This window comes from Clytia hemisphaerica, unplaced genomic scaffold (genome assembly GCF_902728285.1).
Source record: "Clytia hemisphaerica strain Z4C2 unplaced genomic scaffold, Clytia hemisphaerica genome assembly, whole genome shotgun sequence".
Taxonomy (NCBI): Eukaryota; Metazoa; Cnidaria; class Hydrozoa; order Leptothecata; family Clytiidae; genus Clytia; species Clytia hemisphaerica.
Window position 1 is genome coordinate 1436362 of NW_027103507.1, and position 21413 is coordinate 1457774.

The 21413-nt window shown below is 36.7% G+C and overlaps 1 long non-coding RNA gene across 1 annotated transcript; it reads right to left on the bottom strand.

Annotated features, from left to right (window-relative positions):
• Positions 1-18507: 18507 nt before the first annotated feature.
• Positions 18508-21413, bottom strand: LOC136798934 (uncharacterized). Its single transcript, XR_010845459.1, has 3 exons — positions 21327-21413; positions 19705-19801; positions 18508-19010 (listed from the first exon to the last, which is right to left on the bottom strand). It is a non-coding gene; the product is annotated as an uncharacterized lncRNA (long non-coding RNA).

Below are 21413 nucleotides of genomic sequence, written 5' to 3' on the forward strand. Positions count from 1 at the left end.
TCAAATATTATTGAGAATGGCTGCGTTTGTAAGGCATTTGTAATTGCTTACAGTATTCTTTTGAATTCTATTGTTCCGCGCAATTGTTCGGTTTGTCAAATGCCTAATGATGCCAGCTTGTTGGCATTTCGTTGGCATTTGAAATGCCATTTTGAGCAAAGGAATCCCCTTTTCTGGCATTTCAAAATCAAACACAGGAACCAAAACAAAGAAAAAAAATGACATTTTTGATTTTTTAAAGTATTTGACGTTTTTTATTCAGTTCTTTCTGTAGATTGTAAAATTTGCAAGATTTGCCATAGCCTAGCCCTACGGCAAAAAGTTTCAGTCTTAATGACTGCAGTTTTTGAGAAATTCCATGTTTTTTCATTGTTTGATCTGTCAAAGTTGAACTTGAGGGAATCACCTTTTCAGTAATGACTCTAAAAAGACGATTCCTTAAATGCCATGACAGAAAATACAATGGAAAAGGTATCAAAATCGAATCCCTCATGAGCAAATGCCAAATTACAAATGCCAATTGGTCTAAACGCAGCAACAGATTGGAAATTTCGAAATAAGGTCATTAATATGGCCAATCCTCAAAGGATTGTCGGGGATTGTCATTTTCATTAATCTTTATATAAACGTTTCCATTGAACGACCAAAACTTATGAATTTGATTATCCTTCAACAATGCTTTTGATTTCCCCCATAGTAAACGATTATAGTTACTCAAGTTGCTGTTTATGAAAATTTTGTCAGATAAGATAGCTTTTTCCTGTATTACTGTTTTACTGTTTTATGAAATTCTTTGCTGGAGCGTAAAAGAGCTCCACAGATTTTTCGATTTTTAAAACGAACAATAGTTCTCCTTGGGAAGGGATGGGACTAGGTTAGATTGTTTATCAATGGACTAGGTCAAATTGTTTAACAGTGGACCGGACATGGATAGATTGGATTGTTTATCAGTGGACTAGGTTGGATTGTTAAACAGTGGACTAGGTTGAACTATTAAACAGTGGACTAGGTTGGATTGTTTAACAGTGAACCGGACATGGATAGGTTGGATTGTTAAACAGTGAACTAAGTTGGATTGTTTAACAGTGGACTGGACATGACTATAGGTTGGATTGTTTAACAGTGGACTAGGTTGGATTGTTTAACAGTGGACTAGGTTGGATTGTTTAACAGTGGACTAGGTTGGATTGTTTAACAGTGGACTAGGTCAAATTGTTTAACAGTGGACTAGGTCAAATTGTTTAACAGTGGACCGGACATAGATAGGTTGGATTGTTCAACAGTGGACTAGGTTGGATTGTTCAACAGTGGACTAGGTCAAATTGTTTAATAGTGGACTAGGTCAAATTGTTTAACAGTGGACCGGACATGGATAGGTTGGATTGTTAAACAGTGAACTATGTTGGATTGTTTAACAGTGGACTAGGTTGGATTGTTTAACAGTGGACTAGGTTGGATTGCTAAACAGTGGACTAGGTTGGATTGTTTAACAGTGGACCGGACATGACTATAGGTTGGATTGTTTAACAATGGACTAGGTCAAATTGTTTAACAGTGAACTTGACATGACTATAGGTTGGATTGTTAAACAGTGGACTATGTTGGATTGTTTAACAGTGGACTAGGTTGGATTGTTTAACAGTGGACTAGGTTGGATTGCTAAACAGTGGACTAGGTTGGATTGTTTAACAGTGGACCGGACATGACTATAGGTTGGATTGTTTAACAATGGACTAGGTCAAATTGTTTAACAGTGGACCGGACATGGATAGGTTGGATTGTTAAACAGTGGACTAGGTTGAATTGTTAAACAGTGGACTAGGTTGAATTGGTTAACAGTGGATTAGGTTGAATTGTTAAACAGTGGACTAGGTTGGATTGTTTAACAGTGGACTAGGTCAAATTGTTTAACAGTGGACCGGACATGGATAGGTTGGATTGTTAAACAGTGGACTAGGTTGGATTGTTTAACAGTGGACTAGGTTGGATTGTTAAACAGTGGACTAGGTTGGATTGTTAAACAGTGGACTAGGTAGGATTGTTAAACAGTGAACTAGGTCAGATTGTTTAACAGTGAACTGGACATGACTATAGGTTGGATTGTTTAACAGTGGACTAGGTTGGATTGTTAAACAGTGGGCTAGGTTGGATTGTTTAACAGTGGACTAGGTCAGATTGTTTAACAGTGATCCGGACATGGCTAGGTTGGATTGTTTAACAGTAAAATACTTTCTGGTCTGTATTTTATATTAAACGACATTAGGTTATATTCTTTAACAGTGCTCTCCACTACTAAAGAATCCAACCAGTGACCACGCTAACTGCACCTGATCCGTTTAATTGATAATATCACCTCGATCTTCTTTTTGGTCTTTCATAAATATGTACTAAAACACACTGACGTAATCTATCTGCTAATTGAATGCATATTGTCTCCACCGTTCCAATATTTTTTTTCGGATATCCTAAAATTCCAACCTCAAACAATATTGCTGTAAAATAATTTCAAATTCTTGAAATATTTTTCAGTTCAGTATTGCTCATTTCCCCTTGTTTGTCCTATATTGTGATAATTTTTCAAATCCTCAATAACGCACTTCCCAAGATCCTAGACATAAAGGTATACTTCCGAAGCAAACTCGAACCGAGTCCCTTAGTTCATTTTTTGATGATTCTGATAGCACACACTAAAGGTCCATTGATAAAAAATCAAATAGTGGTCCAAGTGGACTGAGTACGAGATTGCTTTAGAAGATATTTTATCATATATTATTCCTAAGCTGAAGACTGTGTATAAAAAGCACTGTTCAACTGGATTGCAAATCATAAGCATTTCTGGAATTAACTTTCAACTCAATCTAAACTTTCTGAAGAAATCACAAAACGGCTGCTACTAAGACTTTCATCTTTTTAACTTTGATGCTCACAGGTATGTAGTAACTTTATTTTATGAATTCATGGAAACCCAGGGCTCCGATTTTGAAAACGACCGTACGTTCGGCCAAAAATCAGGTCTCTAAGATCGGACCCTTACAGTGCAGGAAAAATTTGGCTGAAAATCGACCCTTATAGTTTAATTTTTCGAAATGTTTTGTCCTTGTCAGGGCAAAGTTGAAACAACGTTGTGTGCCAGCCAGGATAGTATCTGTGTCTTGCGTGCACAGAACCAGTGGTGTCTGGACAGTGCTATACATTCTGACTTGAAAAAGGAGGGGTAGAACCCATTCCCCGAAGGGGAGGCTCATATTATATACTAATTGTAAAACACTAAAATATGTATACAACGTTTCGAATGCAACGCATTCATTAAATTATGTTAATATTACTTTAATGATTGCCATGAGTGCCAATATACTGTATAGGGTGTCCCGAAAAAAGTATCGAGTTCGAACATGATGTCTGAGTAGAAGGTAGTTGCGTGTGTTTATCAAAATGTAAGAAAAATTAATATGACACAGAGAGAAACTTTGATAAACATTGCAAATTTAGTGAAACACACACAAGAGCTTTCTTTTTATAGAAGTGGTACGACTCGATACTTTTTTTCGGGACGCCCTGATACGATGTTTTTTTATAGCCATATAGCACAATCCTTTTCATTCATTCAAATCATTATATATATATTGATATGCTTTCCCCTCTTACCTTTTAGTGGCTTCAAATGCTCAACTACCAACTTTGCCTTGCCCAGATCTATGTCCATGCAGAGAAGAAGGTATAACTGGGAACATAGCAGATCCTGACCAACCATCTCAATATCTTGCTTGTTTCCAAGGTGTTACAGTCGGTTGTATTTCATGTCCACGAAACTTTGTGTTTTCTGAAGAACTCAATAGATGTGAATGCCCACATGGATTTGTGTTGAGTGAAACTACCGGCTTTTGTGTTCCAAAATTTGGGAATTAATAGTTATGAAAAACTTATCTCTTTTCTTATCTTAATTCCATCCCATCTTGTTTTTATTGAACTAGGATATTCTTTCGTCAGTGCTTCAGACTTTTCGTCAATTTTCTTTTGATAAGTACACCACATTGAATAAAAACACCCTCGTGTCACAGAACCACTGGGACCCCAGCCCCACTGGAAAATATGGCAAAAAGTTCCATCCTATTGAGAAAAGTACCCTAGAATTTAAGCCCCATCAAAAAATGGACTTTGATTTCATCCCACTATTACACTCCAAAACCATCCCCCACTGGATAGTTTAAGCTGAAAACAAAAGAATTTGTATCCCCATTGAATTTCCATATAAACTTTTATACCCCTACACTCTGGAAAAAAATTCCTCCGGTACTGTGAGACAGGGTTGTGCGAAACAACCGATGCAAACGTTATGTGTAAATATGATATTACTGCAGCTAATTCTCCTGAATTGGAGTTTTTGGCTGGCTAACTTTTGTTATTTTATCAAGTAATTATTTCATGCGTGGTATCTTTACCAACTATACTACTTACCAATTTATGATTGTATAAATTTATGATCTACCTTTTTTTACCTGACATTAAATTTTTCGATTTCAAAATTTTTCATGTTTTTTATTTTCTTTCCTTTTGAGATATCATTTCTATTTCTGGCTTTTTGGTTGGTCGGAGAGTGGAAATGTCACTCAACGAACTGAAGTTCCTTTGTGAGAGAAGTGGAACGGGTTCGCAAACACCAAAATATACGCTCCCTTTCACAAACACAACAAGCACTCTTTCCCACTGGAAAAATTGGCCAAAAGATTGCCCCTATTGAAAAATTATACTCCAATTTTTGTTCCCATCGAAAATAAATAAAATCCTCACTGCAAATGTTTGTGCTATTTTTTCCATCCAAACTAAATTTTCTGGCTCGAACACAATGGAATTCAAATCCATAAAAATAGACTAGTCATAGCTTTCACTAAATGCCCCCACATAAAAAGATCATGTCATGCACTTATAAAGCTTTAATGCTTTAAAGATTAAACATTAAAAAATAATCAGGAATAATTGATTGATTTAATTATTGATTGATTGGTTGATTGATTGATTGATTGATTGATTTATTGATTGATTGAGGCGTTTGCTTGAAAAAAAAAATTATATTCCATTATAAAAAAATACATACTTGAAGAATTCATGCAGCTTGATAACTTAATAAAATTTAAGGAAAAGCTGGAAAAGCCTCTCAGAAATATATTTAAAAAGTTATTATCTTACTGATTTTCACATCTCCTGTTTGTTTGTTTTTTCTCCTAGTTTCTTTCTTATAACGATATATGTCATGATTATTATTCACCAAATAGACCTGTTCTGATAATGCCGCAGACATCTTAGATTGTAGGCAAAATATATAGCGGTGAATAAATCCACAAGGTAACCAATCAGAAATAGCTTGTTTTTTTTTTCATTGGCTGCTATATTTCAACATTTCTCTATTGCTATTTTGCCTAATAAACAATAGTCAAGAGGATACTGTGTATAAAATTTATCAAAAAGTTCTGCGCCATCTTAAGTTGGGTGAAATAGAAACTCACTTATCCTAGTTAAGGCCTGGGCTCCACTAGCGTACGCTGTGATTGCACTTCTCAAGCAAAATCTTCTATGTTGTTGGTCAAAAGAAAAGTAAAGGAATGCCATTGTGGTTCATTCAGACGTACAGTCGAGAAAAATTAAAATGCGCCTAAATTTATTTTCAAGTGCATAGTCCTTTTTCACGATGCAATCTTTTCTCCAAGCTAATCGCAGCGCAGACAATGAAGAGACGTGCCTTCAGGAAGCTAGACTTTTTGAGTTTATAGCTAGCGATATACTTTCCCTTTATGGTGTTTCTGTATGACTGTCTGTGTACCTAGTCTAACCACCGTTAAATGCCTTCGGGAAGGTCTCTCCTAACTTAGAAAGCCAGAATTTGGAGCTATTTCACCAAACCACTGGAGCGTAAGTTATTTAGGCTATCACAACTGCATGAAAAAGTTTAACGTGCACATGTAAAGTTTAACGAGTAAACAAACCTTTTTCAGGTTTTTGAAAAAGATTTACCACACTGAAAAGACGTAAAAACACTCTAAGTGAGGTAAATTATTTTGAAGACCAAAAGAAAAAGTCAACCACGTTTGGATTCAACCTTACATATGCGTACATTCATCTTTTTTGTACTTTGCCGGTTGTTTTACTAAGTTAAGAAGGACTTTCTCGAGTTACGACCATATGATGGTATTTAAAGCTCAAGAAGCCCCATAAACAATAAAGGTAGTTATCAATAAAATGACAGACAAAAATAAATTAGAGTTTGAACAAAAATATCAAATGTACATTTGAAAACTTAAGCAAATTTCTTTAAAGATTCTGGAAAAAGAATTGAAATCATTGCTGAAGTGAACCTCTGACTAAATCACAGTAGTTAGTATTCAGTTTCAAAGACAAGAAACAAAATTTGACATACAAAACACTTTTTCTAGTCAATGAATCAGCTCATCATCATAACCAGTCTGCCATTTTGTTTGTTTTGATTTGCACAAGTAATATTGTAGTTCGTGTTATATCATACACTGTTTTGATTTGCATTTATAACAATCGCTTCAGCTTTTCAAAGCTAAATCAAAACTAAAATTGTAATATGTAATAATGATAATACCATATAACGTAATATGAAAATATGTATACTACCGTCCCGGAAAAAAACCGAACATTTACGGAAGAGACTAACTACGGGGATGCTTGGGCGACAAAACAAACGCGCAACAAAATTTTGAGATTCCAGTTAGACTAGTAAGGCCCCATTACACCTAAGAATATAAAGGAAGAATAATGTGAAATTTACTGCACACCTGACACTTGTGAGCAATTTTATTAAATTCTCCTGTGTAATCAGTTGAAAGAATAGTATAAAGAATTCGCTGAAAAATTATCTCCCTAATCTCAGTTTCTATTGTTTAATTAATTTCATAATTTTCTATTCCTTTGGAGGTGTCCAAAGGAATGGAAAATTATGAAGAATATTCAACAATAGCAGCCTATTGAAAGTGGGGATTAGTGTGGAATTTTGGCTATTGTGTAGACTGTGCAAACAAACTTTACAAAGGATTTTCCCTCTCGAAAGTTGGGGGGTTTCGAAAAAAGGGAAAAATATCGAATTAAAGAACTTCCGTTTTGCCCTTTGCAATAAAATTAATCTAATAAAATTTTTACATTCTTCCGTGTAATTTTACGGCAGAATTTACAAAAATTAACAGATGGCAAATTTGGAAAAACTCTGAGATTTTCCATTTTTGAATATTTTTACGTGTATCTAGAACAAGAATTTACGAATCGTAACAGCTGCAGAGATATATTCTTCCCCCTTATTCTTAGGTGTAATGGGGCCTGTAAACCACGTCGTTGTATTTCGCTGCAGATTAAACTTGCAATAGGATCTATTTTTTTATATGTTCACTGAATACAACGACTAGTTCCAAATGGCGCCATTTACTAAACTAGCCATAGCTTTCACTAACTGCCACCCGCTACAAATGCTTATAACGACTAAATGCTGATTAAAGCTTTTTAATGCTTTATAGTGAAAGTTTCGAAAATTATTAGGAACAAGAATCGCAAAATTGCGACTAAATATTTCCTTAAAAATGAAGGTCATTATCGACATATACTAGCAAGTAGCTGTCGCTAAGAATGCCCCGCAGAGCTTCCTATCGAAATATCCCTAAGTAAGCAAAATTACGCATGTGTAGATTTTAAATTCGTTTTATCGATAAAATTTAAGTTGGAGGAAGAAAACTTGGTTTCAACTTTACTTTTGAGATGAAATGGGATAGATGGTCGCTCACATCTCAAAAAGAGAAGTTATCGCTCACATTAATCACAGTGAAAACGCAAAAAATTCTGAAATTGATTTGATTCTTATAAAGTAAACACTTATAATAAAAATAAATATGCTCATCTTTTTCGCCATCCTTTGTTTACTTTGTAAGTAGAACTAATTACCGAAAGATATATTGCCTTCAATCAAGAGTTATTGATTTAATTCTTATAAAGCACATGCCTATAATAAAAATAGATATGCTCATCTTTTTCGCCATCCTTTGTTTACTTTCTAATAACTAATTAACGAAAGATATATTGCCTTCAATCAAGAGTTATGGATTTGATTCTTATAAAGAAAATGCTTATAATAAAAATAAATATGCTCATCTTTTTCGCCATCCTTTGTTTACTTTCTAATAACTAATTACCGAAAGGCATATTGCCTTTAATCAAGAGATATTGATTTGATTCTTATAAAGTAGATGCTTATAATAAAAATAAATATGCTTATCTTTTTCGCCATCCTTTGTTTACTTTTTAAGAACTAATTACTGAAAGGCATATTGCCTTCAATCAAGAGTTATTGATTTTATTCTTATAAAGTAGATGCCTATAATAAAAATAAATATGCTCATCTTTTTCGCCATCCTTTGTTTACTTTGTAAGAACTAATTACCGAAAGGGTATATTGCCTTTAATCAAAATTTATTAATTTGATTCTTATAAAGTAGATGCTTATGATAAAAATAAATATGCTCATCTTTTTCGCCATCCTTTGTTTACTTTCTAATAACTAATTACCGAAAGATATATTGCCTTCATGCTTCAATCAAGAGTTATTGATTTGATTCTTATAAAGAAAATGCTTATAACAAAGATAAATATGCTCATCTTTTTCGCCATCTTTTGTTTACTTTCTAACAACTAATTACCGAAAGATATACTGCCTTCAATCAAGAGTTATTGATTTGATTCTTATAAAGAAAATGCTTATAATAAAAATAAATATGCTCATCTTTTTCGCCATCCTTTGTTTGCTTTCTAATAACTAATTACCGAAAGGCATATTGCCTTCAATTAAGAGTTATTGATTCGATTCTTATAAAGTAGATGCTTATAATAAAAATAAATATGCTAATCTTTTTATCCATCCTTTGTTTACTTTCTAATAACTAACCGAAAGATATATTGCCTTCAATCAAGAGTTATTGATTTAATTCTTATAAAGTAGATGTTTATAATAAAAATAAATATGCTCTTCTTTTTCGCCATCCTTTGTTTACTTTGTAAGAACTAATTCCCGAAAGGCATATTGCCTTCAATCAAGAGTTATTGATTTGATTCTTATAAAGTAGATGCCTATAATTGTTCATCGAAAATGTGCACAGAATTAGCCTCCGTCTCGGTAGAGGACTGGGCCCGAATTTGCGGACGTTTTCACAGTTTCACTTTCGTTTTCGGCTATACGACAGCGTTTTCAAGCAGAAAGCAGAGGAAACCTGTGAAATTTCTCAAGATTGGAGCAAGATTATTGTTCTAGAAAGTTCATAAAGGCCTAATAGTTTCAGATTAGTATGATTTCATCAGAAAAAACATTTACACCAAAGCTCCTTATTGATATGTGAAGGCTACCAAAAATAGCAATGTCCTCCATCAGAACAACTTTAACATAAGGGACAAGGACAGTCAAGAAGTCTACTTCTTTGTTGAAAATTTGCACGAAATACTTAGAGAAAATGGTATTATGGAAGCCCATTCTATACTCCTAAATGATAGTTGAAAGATCAGCAGTTGAGAGGGTTGATTAAAATAGAACTCAAAGCACAAAATAAAGTATACATATTATATGTGTCCAGAAAGAACTGGCATGTTGTTTGCTTTGTTTTGGTGTTTAAAAATATGTACTTTTATCAGTCCTAAAAAAATACAAATTGGAATATATATTTACAAGAAAGGATTACTGAAAAAATACTACTGTATGTACTACTGATGAACTAAACTCAAAAACTAAAACTTTACCATAAATTTACATTACGACAATTTAAAAATCTATCTTTAATAGCCAGAAAGAAAAAAACATGGCTCCGAGCTAGTCAGAGCTTCAATTCAGTAGGTATAGAGCTTTCAAAATTTGAAAACAGACACTTCATGCATTGGTTACTACAAGACATACTATCCACACGGTTTTTTCGATTCATGAAAAAAATAAAGTATTTATCCAGACCCCCGCGCTCGATAGGATCGATCATCGGAACGGCTCGATGACGGATCGATATGTGATCGATGGATTACTTATCGATCCGGATAGGAGATCGATGGAAGATCGATCGTTCGTTAATCGATTCGTCATCGATCGTTAATCGATTCGTCATCGATCGTTAATCGATTCGTCATCGATCGTTAATCGATTCGTCATCGATCGTTAATCGATTCGTCATCGATCGTTAATCGATTCGTCATCGATCGTTAATCGATTCGTCATCGATCGTTAATCGATTCGTCATCGATCGTTAATCGATTCGTCATCGATCGTTAATCGATTCGTCATCGATCATTAATCGAGTATACATCGATTATAAATCGAGTATGCATCGATTATAAATCGAGTATGCATCGATTATAAATCGATTATGCATCGATTAAAAATCGAGCTAGGGCTCAGGCGAAATTCCGTAATCTAAACCTTCCAGCAGATGTTGAAAGTTTCCCCGACCTTTTCCCCTAGAGCTTTCTTAGCGTGGTCGAAAGAAAATTTCTACATCGGGTGCCAGATAAGTACCGATAAGTAAATCCGGTTTGACGCCATTAGATCGATATGGATTGATTAATCAATATAAAAAAACGGTCGATATTTTGATTGGATCGATAGAGGTGTCGATAGGTAATCGATAGGTGTCGATAGGTGTCGATAGGTAATCGATAGCGAGAAAGATCGATTAATATTAGAGCTCGATTTTTAGAAAGAGTCGATAGGGTCGATAAGATCGATAAAAGATCGATGATAGATCGATGATAGATCGATGATAGATCGATAACTAATCATAAGCTTAAAAAAATCTTGAGTATCGATCCTCTATCGATCTCCTATCCGGATCGATAAGTAATCCATCGATCACATATCGATCCGTCATCGAGCCGTTCCGATGATCGATCCTATCGAGCGCGGGGGTCTGGATTTATCAAAAAAAGGTTCTCTTTTTTTTTCTCTTTTTTTTTTGGTAATCAATTCCAACAAACAACAATCAATGTAACAGTTTTTTGAAAACCATCCCACAGTGTAAACATTATCAACCAACTAAACCCACACCTGCCCACACCGCCAAAATTGTAAAAATAAGTCAATATAATTTCTATCAACAATTTCTCGTAAAATGTTTTTTTCCAACATTCATCATCCAACATTTTTCCAACATGATACCAATCATGGCTGGAGGCATCATGTGTTGACTGTGTGGCATTTCATTGCTTTTAATGATCACGATACCAAACATCAACCAAACAAAACTGACGCCAAGCCAAATCTGTCGATTAAAAATTTCCATGAAAATTATAATTGAAACTTATCTCGTAAAATGCTTTTTTCAACATTCTGGAGGTGTTCAAAGTTAGAGGTATCATATGTAGAGCTAAGCAATACAAGAAAAGTCATTTGCTATCCCATATGCCATGAGATATATGAGTCAACAAATCAAACAAAAACCAACAAATCATGTCTCTTCACCCCCAATGTCACATCGTGTTTATATGGGGTATCAGAAAGCCAATCCACAAGAAGAGCCATCTTCCTTTATTATGGAGTGTTCCAAAACTATTGGTAGGTTGTTTGGAAGTAAAGAAACCCACACAGTTTGTTTTATTTTGAAGATTGTAACTTGAAAACAAACTGCATCTTTCCAGTAGAAACTCATGTTTCAACCTACTACATAACATTGGTCAGTCGGGTCTGCTGCTAACATGTAATAGTTTTATTATAGCCGAGCTTGAGAATCTGTAGGCAGAACTTGTAACATGCATTATGTGTATAATTATGTCAGTCGACTTGAATCATGATACATTACTCACATTTCACTGGATCCATTTTCGCTGTGAAATTATCCGCAAAATTTCCTGACCGCGTTCTGAGACGGAGGCTAATTACCTGCGTTTGAAAACTTAATCTACAAATAAACGCACAACAGAAAAAACCAAAAAAACCCGAAGGGAAAAATAACGAAAAACGTCCGCCGCGCATTTAGCGAAAGCTACTAGCTAGTTTGGTAAGCTATAAACGTTGCCGGATAATTACGGAACACTAATTAACCGGAAGACCGATTACAAAACAAACGCAAAAATCGAGATTCCTGTCCAATATCCTTGCGTGAAGCTATGTAGGCCACCCTACGCTCGCAAGCTCGCTACGGGCGGCAATAAACGGTGGAGTGCTTTTTCTACCGCGGCGGAGTGCTCACTCAAAACAGCGCACTCACTCTCACGGATTAGAATAAAAAAGTAAACAAAACTCGGTACTTTTTATACTTTATTATTATGTTTTTTTTAATGAGACTCTTGAAAAACTAAAACTTGTTTTTTATTTTGTTAAATGAGAGGTGTTTTATCATCTTGTGCAACATTTGGATATACAATTCAGTTCACTCAAATCAAAACAAACTCTCATCCTGATTATTTTTTTATTTTAATGTATTATAAAAGAAGGTGAGTACAATGGAATATCAGTCGATTTAGGAGCTTTTTTTTTGAAAAAATTGAAAGTTCTTTCTCCCATAATTATCATGCATAAATGCACTAACAAGATACCAACAACAAGACAAGGAGTTATTCACAAAAAGTATGATATTTTTGTCTGAATGAAAAGAATGTGAACTGGACTGTACCTACCAGCTATAGGTACCCCAAAACAAAAATATTCATATAAGGGGAAAAATCTTTTTCAAAAGAAAAAGATAAACATTTTTTCAGGAAAACGACATCAAAAATATAAAAGATCAGGCCACTGCAGGCATAAGAATACTTTTTTTTTTGTAGAAGCCAAAAAGAAAAATGTTTTCAAAAAAGCAACAGCTTTTATTTTACAAAACATAAAATTATATGTATTTGTTCATATTGACCTTCAATTTTGCTATAAAAATGATATATATAGTACCTACATAAAATTACTTCTAAATCCAAGTAGATTTCTTTTTTAATTGGCAAAAATCCAATCAAAGTGGAAGTGGACCCTGTGAGATGAGAATGTTAAGTAAATTTGGGACCCATTCAGAACGAAAAATGATTTGGTCGAAAAAATCAAAATATTTTCCCACTTTAACCCTGTAAATTGACAAAAGTGACTTAAAGTAGACAAAAAATTCAAATATTTTTAAATTTCCACCCTAAAAATTGTCTACATCTTGAAAATTAGTACCGTGAGATTTGGTAACTTGCATCAGTGGAGGCTACCTTAAAGGAAGAAATTTTGGCGGGAATTTAATTTAGCGGATGGCCAAAAAAGTTTTTTAGAGGGAATTTAATTTGGCGGATGGACGAAAAAACTAAATTTGGCGGGAATTTAATTTGGCGCTTGCTGAAAAATTTGTCCTTAAAATGGCGTAAAAACAGCAAAAAAAATGCAAAACCACCTTAAAAGAGATCATATTTTCAAAAAGTTCAATTTGGTGGGAATTTAATTTGGCGGATGGCGGAAAAAAGAAATTTTGGCGGGAACTTAATTTGGCGGATTCTGGCCGAATCCGCCAAATCCGCCAAATTTTCTTTCCGCCAAAATTTCTTCCTTTAAGGTAACATGCATAGCCCTCAAATGAAAGACCTGGCTGGTCATTAAAATACAACTACACAGCTCTGCTCGCAGCTCTACTCTACCATTTTTGTTTTGATTTAACTTTGTATTTTGATGACCAGTCAGGTGTTTCATTTGAGGGCTATGCATGTTAGCCTCCACTGATGCAAGTTACCCAATCGCACGGTAGATTTTTGGACCCTATCAGATATCTCTAGAGTCTGAAAAAGGGACCCTGATCAGCGGCATGTCCTGTACTTAATTTTGCCTAAGTGCTCCCCCCTGGAAGTCTGCCAGTAGTGAAAACCCAAAACATCCTCGTGCATCTAATATTAAGAGTCAAAGGTAGTGAATTCCAGCTAAACGACGGGCATCCAAAAGCCCAGGAAACCAGTCATATCAATGTAAAATGTTGTTATTTTCATTCACAAATAGAACCAAGATGTGTCTCAGTGGTCAGCTTGTTAGAATATTGTTTCCGCATAAAAAGCAGTCAATCTTTAAATTCCAAATTACCACTTCACTTTTCATCATTTCCACAACATATTGCTCAGTATTGCCACCACCAAAAATGTTATATAAATACCATACTTTCCATTATAATTTTTGAGGATTTCTGTAGCCATTTTGGAGTTAATTCCTGCGTCTCCAAGAATAAGTAATAGATCGAAATGAGAAGCTAACGAGGCAAAGGGGTCAAATCAAAAGGGGTGAAAGAAACAGGAGACATAAGGAGTGCCGAAAGAGAAAATTATATTTCGAAAGGTAAATGAAAGTGCAAATTAAAAATTGTACAAAACGGAATTTGGGATGACATTGGGGATGCATCAAGATAAGCTGTGACTAAACTGAACGCCTAACCCGTGTAGATGACGGGTACGACCTATGCCCGTGTAGATGACGGGTAGCACCTAAGCCCGTGTAGATGACGGTACGCCCTAAGTCCGTGTAGACGACGGATGCCTGACCTTAGAATAAGTATCTGGATAACTGACTAATAACTTGCCAGAGGTTACGTAGTAACCCAACACCCCTAAACTAACTGAACGCCTAACCCGTGTAGATGATGGGAGCAAGCTTAGCCCGTGAGCTCACGGGAGCGAACTTAACCCGTGTAGATGACGGGTGTGAGACCATAGCCCGTGTAGACGACGGGAGCAAAACTTAACCCGTGTAGACGACGGGATCGAACTTAGCCCGTGTAGATGACGGGAACGAACTTAACCCGTGTAGATGACGGGTGTGAGACCATAGCCCGTGTAGACGACGGGAGCAAAACTTAACCCGTGTAGACGACGGGATCGACCTTAGTCCGTGTAGATGACGGGAGCGAACTTAGCCCGTGTAGATGACGGGAGCGAACTTAGCCCGTGTAGATGACGGGTACTTGACTTATAAACAAGTAGCTGGATAAACTAACAAAAAACTTGCCAAAGGTTACGTGGTAACCGGAAACTAATTGGAAGCTTAGCCCGTGAGCTCACGGGAGCGAACTTAACCCGTGTAGATGACGGGTGTGAGACCATAGCCCGTGTAGACAACGGGAGCAAAACTTAACCCGTGTAGACGACGGGATCGAACTTGGCCCGTGTAGATGACGGGAACGAACTTAACCCGTGTAGATGACGGGAACGAACTTAACCCGTGTAGATGACGGGTGTGAGACCATAGCCCGTGTAGACGACGGGAGCAAAACTTAACCCGTGTAGACGACGGGATCGACCTTAGTCCGTGTAGATGACGGGAGCGAACTTAGCCCGTGTAGATGACGGGAGCAGCTTAGGCCCGTGTAGATGACGGGTGCTTGACTTATAAACAAGTAGCTGGGTAAACTAACAAAAAACTTGCCAAAGGTTACGTGGTAACCGGAAACTAATTGGGCTCTCGATGCATCCCAAATGGCCTAATCTCTCTGGTCGAAAAACCTTGCCTAGGGAAAAACCGTGAGATTAGGATCCAACGCTGCAGCTGCGATGACCACGCCTTGATAAGCAGGATAAGATCTGAAAAGAAAAGGAGAGAAAGGCAGAACCACAAACAAAACAAAGATAAAAAAGGGGCAGGGAAGGGAGGGGAAGCTTAACTTGCAGATGAAGAGATGAGCTCAGGGCGAACACATCCTTGGAATAAATATACGGGAACTCAGCTAACCGGCAGCCGAGGAATACCTAATCCTAACCTTTTCCGTAACCCGATGTAACTCAGTCGACTGGGAATTAACCTTAGCTAAAGATTAGCTCCAATTAATTCCTGCGTCTCCAAGAATAAGTAATAGATCGAAATGAGAAGCTAACGAGGCAAAGGGGTCAAATCAAAAGGGGTGAAAGAAACAGGAGACATAAGGAGTGCCGAAAGAGAAAATTATATTTCGAAAGGTAAATGAAAGTGCAAATTAAAAATTGTACAAAACGGAATTTGGGATGACATTGGGGATGCATCAAGATAAGCTGTGACTAAACTGAACGCCTAACCCGTGTAGATGACGGGTACGACCTATGCCCGTGTAGATGACGGGTAGCACCTAAGCCCGTGTAGATGACGGTACGCCCTAAGTCCGTGTAGACGACGGATGCCTGACCTTAGAATAAGTATCTGGATAACTGACTAATAACTTGCCAGAGGTTACGTAGTAACCCAACACCCCAACATCACCCAAAAACCGCAGAGAAGAAAAAAGGTAAAGGGGGGCTATCTAGGGCAAAGCACAAGGTAGAGAGTAAGACGAGAAAAGGCAGAAAACAAAACCTTATGATTAAAAGTAATAGCGTATTAGTATTATTTCGGTAGCTAAAGAGCGTATTAAAATGTTTTTATAATTATTATTAAAAGTAATAGCATATTAGTATTATTTCGGTAGCTAAAGAGCGTATTAAAATGTTTTTGTAATTATTATTACTATTAATAAAAATAAAGCAAGCGATATTGTGAAGACAATCAAAATTACTACGAGCAATATATTGATAGTGCACTCAGCAAAAATAATAGCATGGTATGAACTAAAAAGACCGGGTAGAACAGACAAGTACCATAAAAAAAAAAATACATGACATTGTAGACAAATTACCACTTGTCGGGGTCCCAAGTAGACGACACATGAGATATCTTGGCCATATTAGCAGTGAATTTTTGAATATCAAAATCCGAAACACGAAGATAACGAAGGTAACAGTCACTGGACCACCTGCCCATAATGCGAATCATTGAGTCGGAGGCACCTGCGCTCAAGGCGGCAGAAGCACCACGAATACGAAAACTATGGGTGTTCAAGTCGGAAACAGACGGGAGGGATTGCTCGAGTAAGGCGTATATCGTTCGGCGGGTGAGGAGTTTACCATCATGAAATTGAAAGAGGGGGCCCGGTTTTGAACTTCGAAGGGCTAGGTAGTTTCTCAAAGCGCCCACTGGGCAAATATTGTTGGAAGTAGCAGCAATCCTAATATTAACACCTTGGCGGAACGGATCGGTTTTGCAATATGAGGTCTAACTTAAGCGCCTAAGACCGTAAGGATGACGGCCTGTCGAAGGACTGTAAGGAGGACAGCCTTTACTCCTAACCTTATGAGCGTGGGCTGTAAGGAGGACAGCCTTTACTCCTGAACCTTATGAGCGTGGCCTGTAAGGAGGACAGTCAAATGAGCGTGGACTGTAAGGAGGACAGCCATATGAGCGTGGACTGTAAGGAGGACAGCCTTTACTCCTAACCTTATGAGCGTGGACTGTAAGGAGGACAGCCTTTACTCCTAACATGTATGTGCCTGTAGATACTGTATAAGCTAGCCACTAGGTAGGAGTATGGGATTCCGAAGGGACCCACACCCCTAAAACGTCCCCAAAACTACCCGCACAATACATCCCCAAATCAGCAGCCAAACTCAAAAAGAAGTCATTACACATTAGGAACCTAACTCTTACTAAAAGGATGGCAGTCTTGGTCTTAGTGCTTTAAAGTTTTCCCTATAGGTCATAATGAGAAGAGTCTGAGCCCATGTATTTGATGAAGATGGCCTGAGCCTATATCCTGGTGATAATAACCTGAGCCCATGTCCTGATAGGGATGATTGATTTTAGTCTAAATTGTAATGAGGATGGTTGGACTTAGTTGCCTAAGACCGTAGGGATGACGGCCTGTCGAAGGACTGTAAGGAGGACAGCCATATGAGCAAGGCAGGGTGGTCTGAATCGAGATCTGAGGGTAAATTGTTTGAACATTTAAAGCAAGAGATCTGCTAAGTATACAAGGCGCCCAAGGGCGTGAAGGCCCAGCTAAAAAAATCTGTAATAGAGGCAAAATACAAGGATACTTGCTACAGGGTTAATTTGAAAAATAATCCGCAAAATTGATTTTTCTATAATTTCCGCTTTTGTTTTATCTTATGACTTACAGTAGATTGATTAATCTTAAAACCCCCTTGGAGCTTCGAATAACCGGGAGTCTACTGTTTTTTTTTTCACATTGTAGGGATCGATGATCAAACAACTGGACGACCCAATTTGCATTCCCAAGGGGTTGTGTAAGGAGCAAGAGTTCCTGAATATGTAAATATCAATAGCAGTTTTTAACATGTAATATATCTAGACATTGTCACTTTTTAATGGTACTAAAGAAATCTCCCTTCACTATTTCACCCCATCCCCCCTTTTTTTTAAAGGAAAATTGTACCCTTCGTTTGCAAAATTGATTGTATCTTTGTAAAGATAGTAAAAAAATCTCCCGTCACTATTTCACAAGTTGTCTGATATGGAGAGTTCTACCATGACCACAGACAAAGAAAGTTTCGAAGTTTTGCTTGAAATAGAAGAGTTGACTACTAAATGACGATAAATTGAGCGGAGATCATATTGCCTTGTCCCGTTAAAGTTGCCGATTGAACTACGGGATGCTTCGATTGATATCATGTTTTGAAAAGGGGAATGTAAAAAAAATGATAAATACAGTTTCAAATATAATGTATATTTATTTTAACAGCCTATTGTTTTTTAACAAGTTAAAAAAGCTGTGCAAGTAAGTTGTAAACAATGAAATGTCAAAAAAAATCATAAATTCCGGGTTAGCCTCGGAAATCTGAGTTACCCAAATGAAACACAAGTTAATTGAATCAAGTGAGCCGAGTACTATCAAGTTAGCTGAGTAGTGTCAAGTTAGCTGAGTAATATCAAGTTAGCCGAGTAATATCAAGTTAGCTGAGTAATATCAAGTTAGCCGAGTAATATCAAGTTAGCCGAGTAGTATCAAGTGAGCCGAGTAATATCAAGTGAGCCGAGTAATATCAAGTGAGCCGAGTAATATCAAGTGAGCCGAGTAGTATCAATTGAGCCAACTGAGTAAAACAAAGTATTCCAAGTGTATTCTGGTGAGCCAAGTGAATCGGGGGGAATCCTTTAAATCTGAGTTAACTGTGTAAATCCAAGTATCTAATGTAAATCCAGATTGACCAGAGTAGCTATACACTGAATGATGCGGACTTGATGAACCCTGAAAAATAAAAACAAAAACGAAATTACCCAAACAGTTGTGTTCAACTGGAGTATACTACCATGTTCATAAATCGTAAAGCTCAAGTGCAGCGTAAGCTTGTTCCAAGTTCTGGAAGACTTCATAAATATGTCCACCTGTTAGGAAGATACTTGCTTTTTGTTGAAAATTGAGGCGTGCAAGCATTTATAGGTCACAATTTTTTCACACAACCTAAAGAACCCGAGATGAAATATGATCATGATGTTTTACAAATACAAGTGAAAATCTCATTTCCAGGGCAGCTACCTTAAAGGGATAACCAGATAAAAAATAAAATTCAGCCCAAAGATTCCTTCCATAGTCCAAAACCTCCAAATTTTACAGGCTACTTGTTTTTTCAAAGTCGAAATATTTAGGTTTGTACAAAAATATTTGGAGGGCTTACTAAGGACCGTGGAAAGAATCTTTTAGCCAATTTTCATATTTCATCTGGTTATCCCTTTAAAAGTTTCAAACAAAAAGGACAAAAAATTACAAATCAAAAACAGAAATCCTTCTCTAGACTATAACCAACAATGAGCTTCTCTTTACCACGCTTCCCCCAACCTCACAAAGATTTTGCAGTAAATGGTAATACACAACTTGATTTTTCACTTAAGTCATTAGTTTACCAAGCCTTTTTATGATAAATCCTGAAGAAACTCAAACTCACCTTAAGATTGGGTATCAATCAATCAGTGGGAACCAATCAGTCTGGATATGATGTACAATAACAGTATTGATGTATATGGATGATAGATGGTCCAAAACTGTACAAAACGAAAAACAAATATGATTCTTATTAACAAAAAGTACAATCATTAGGCATGGCCTGGAGTAATACCTTTAAGGGAACTTTTTTTGGCGAGAACTTATTTTGGCAAACAACTGAAGTCAGCAAAAATTTTTATCTTCGTGATAACGAATTTTGGTGAATGAATATATTTTAAATTTTGACAAGAACTTATTTTGGCGAATGGCCAGGCTTGTCGAACTTGTCAATTGTCGAATGCAATCAAATCTCAATCCAACAACGGAATTCTAGGTAATATTTGATTCGTTTGATTGAGATTTTTGTTCGAGTGATTGAATCAAATGCAATCAAACCCAATCGAACGCAATCAAATCTCAATCGAACAACAAACGAATCCGAAAATTGGGGTAAGGCTGATGGAATTTAATGATATGTTTATCGTAATGGCAATTTTCAGAATTCGATGCGGCCAAGTTTTCATTATTCATTATTCATTATTTTAGGGAGAAAATTCCCAATAAGTTGCGAGCAAAAAAATTAGCGGCCAAGTTTTCATTATTCATTATTCATTATTTTAGGGAGAAAATTCCCAATAAGTTGCGAGCAAAAAAATTATCTCCATAATTAAAAAAATCAAAGAAGCGCACTTTTAAAGAGATTGTAGGGCCGTACGGGTTCGTTTTTAAACGGATATTTGCCGGACCGTTTGTTTTGATCTTTCAAAATCTTGATGAAGCGCCGAAATAACAAAATAATGGCAACTTGGCGCGGCCGTTTATTTGACATGCGGGCGGCTTACGGTAAACATAACATTAGATTCCATCGGCCTAATATTCTATTGAGATTCGATTGCGTTCAACAATCAAATTTTAATTGTTCGCTTGCGTTCGATCTGGTGTGATCATCGGTTCTGTTCGATTGAGATTGTCTGGTTTCAAGTATCAACCGACGGACCCTATTATTGGCAGACGGAAGTAATAGATAGATTAGCTGTTTTCAAAATCAAAGCAGACGCCAAACAACCCGATAGTGACCTGCGCTGCATTTTTTGTAAGTGGAATTGCCTGATTCTTACCCCTCCTACCTAGCCCTTAATTTGAGAATTAACCTTACAGATTTTTTGTATTTCGCAGCAGAGTGTCTTGTTGCCAAAGGCCAATCAATTTTAATCTTTCGCTTGCGTTCGATCTGGTTCGATTGACTCGATCGATCATCGGTCCTGTCTGGTTTAGATTGTCTGGTTTCGAGTATCGACCAACCGACCGACCGACGTAATCGATAGAATAGCTGTTTTCAAAATAAAAACAGACGCCAAACGACCCAACAGTGACCTGTGCTGCACTTTTTGTATAAGTGGAATTGCCTGATTCTTACCCCACCTAGCTGCACTTTTTGTATAAGTGGAATTGCCTGATTCTTACTCCTACCTAGCCCTTAATTTGAGAATTAACCTTGCAGATTTTTTGTATTTCGCAGAGTGTCTTGTTGCTGAAGGCCAATATTCTTATGATACTACTGGAGCACACACAATAGAGATTTACCTTTATGAATGGCAGCAGCAGTCAGTGACAGTGAAATCTTGAATTATCCTCTTTACTTCTTGAACTCTTTACTTCTCAGTCTTTGTG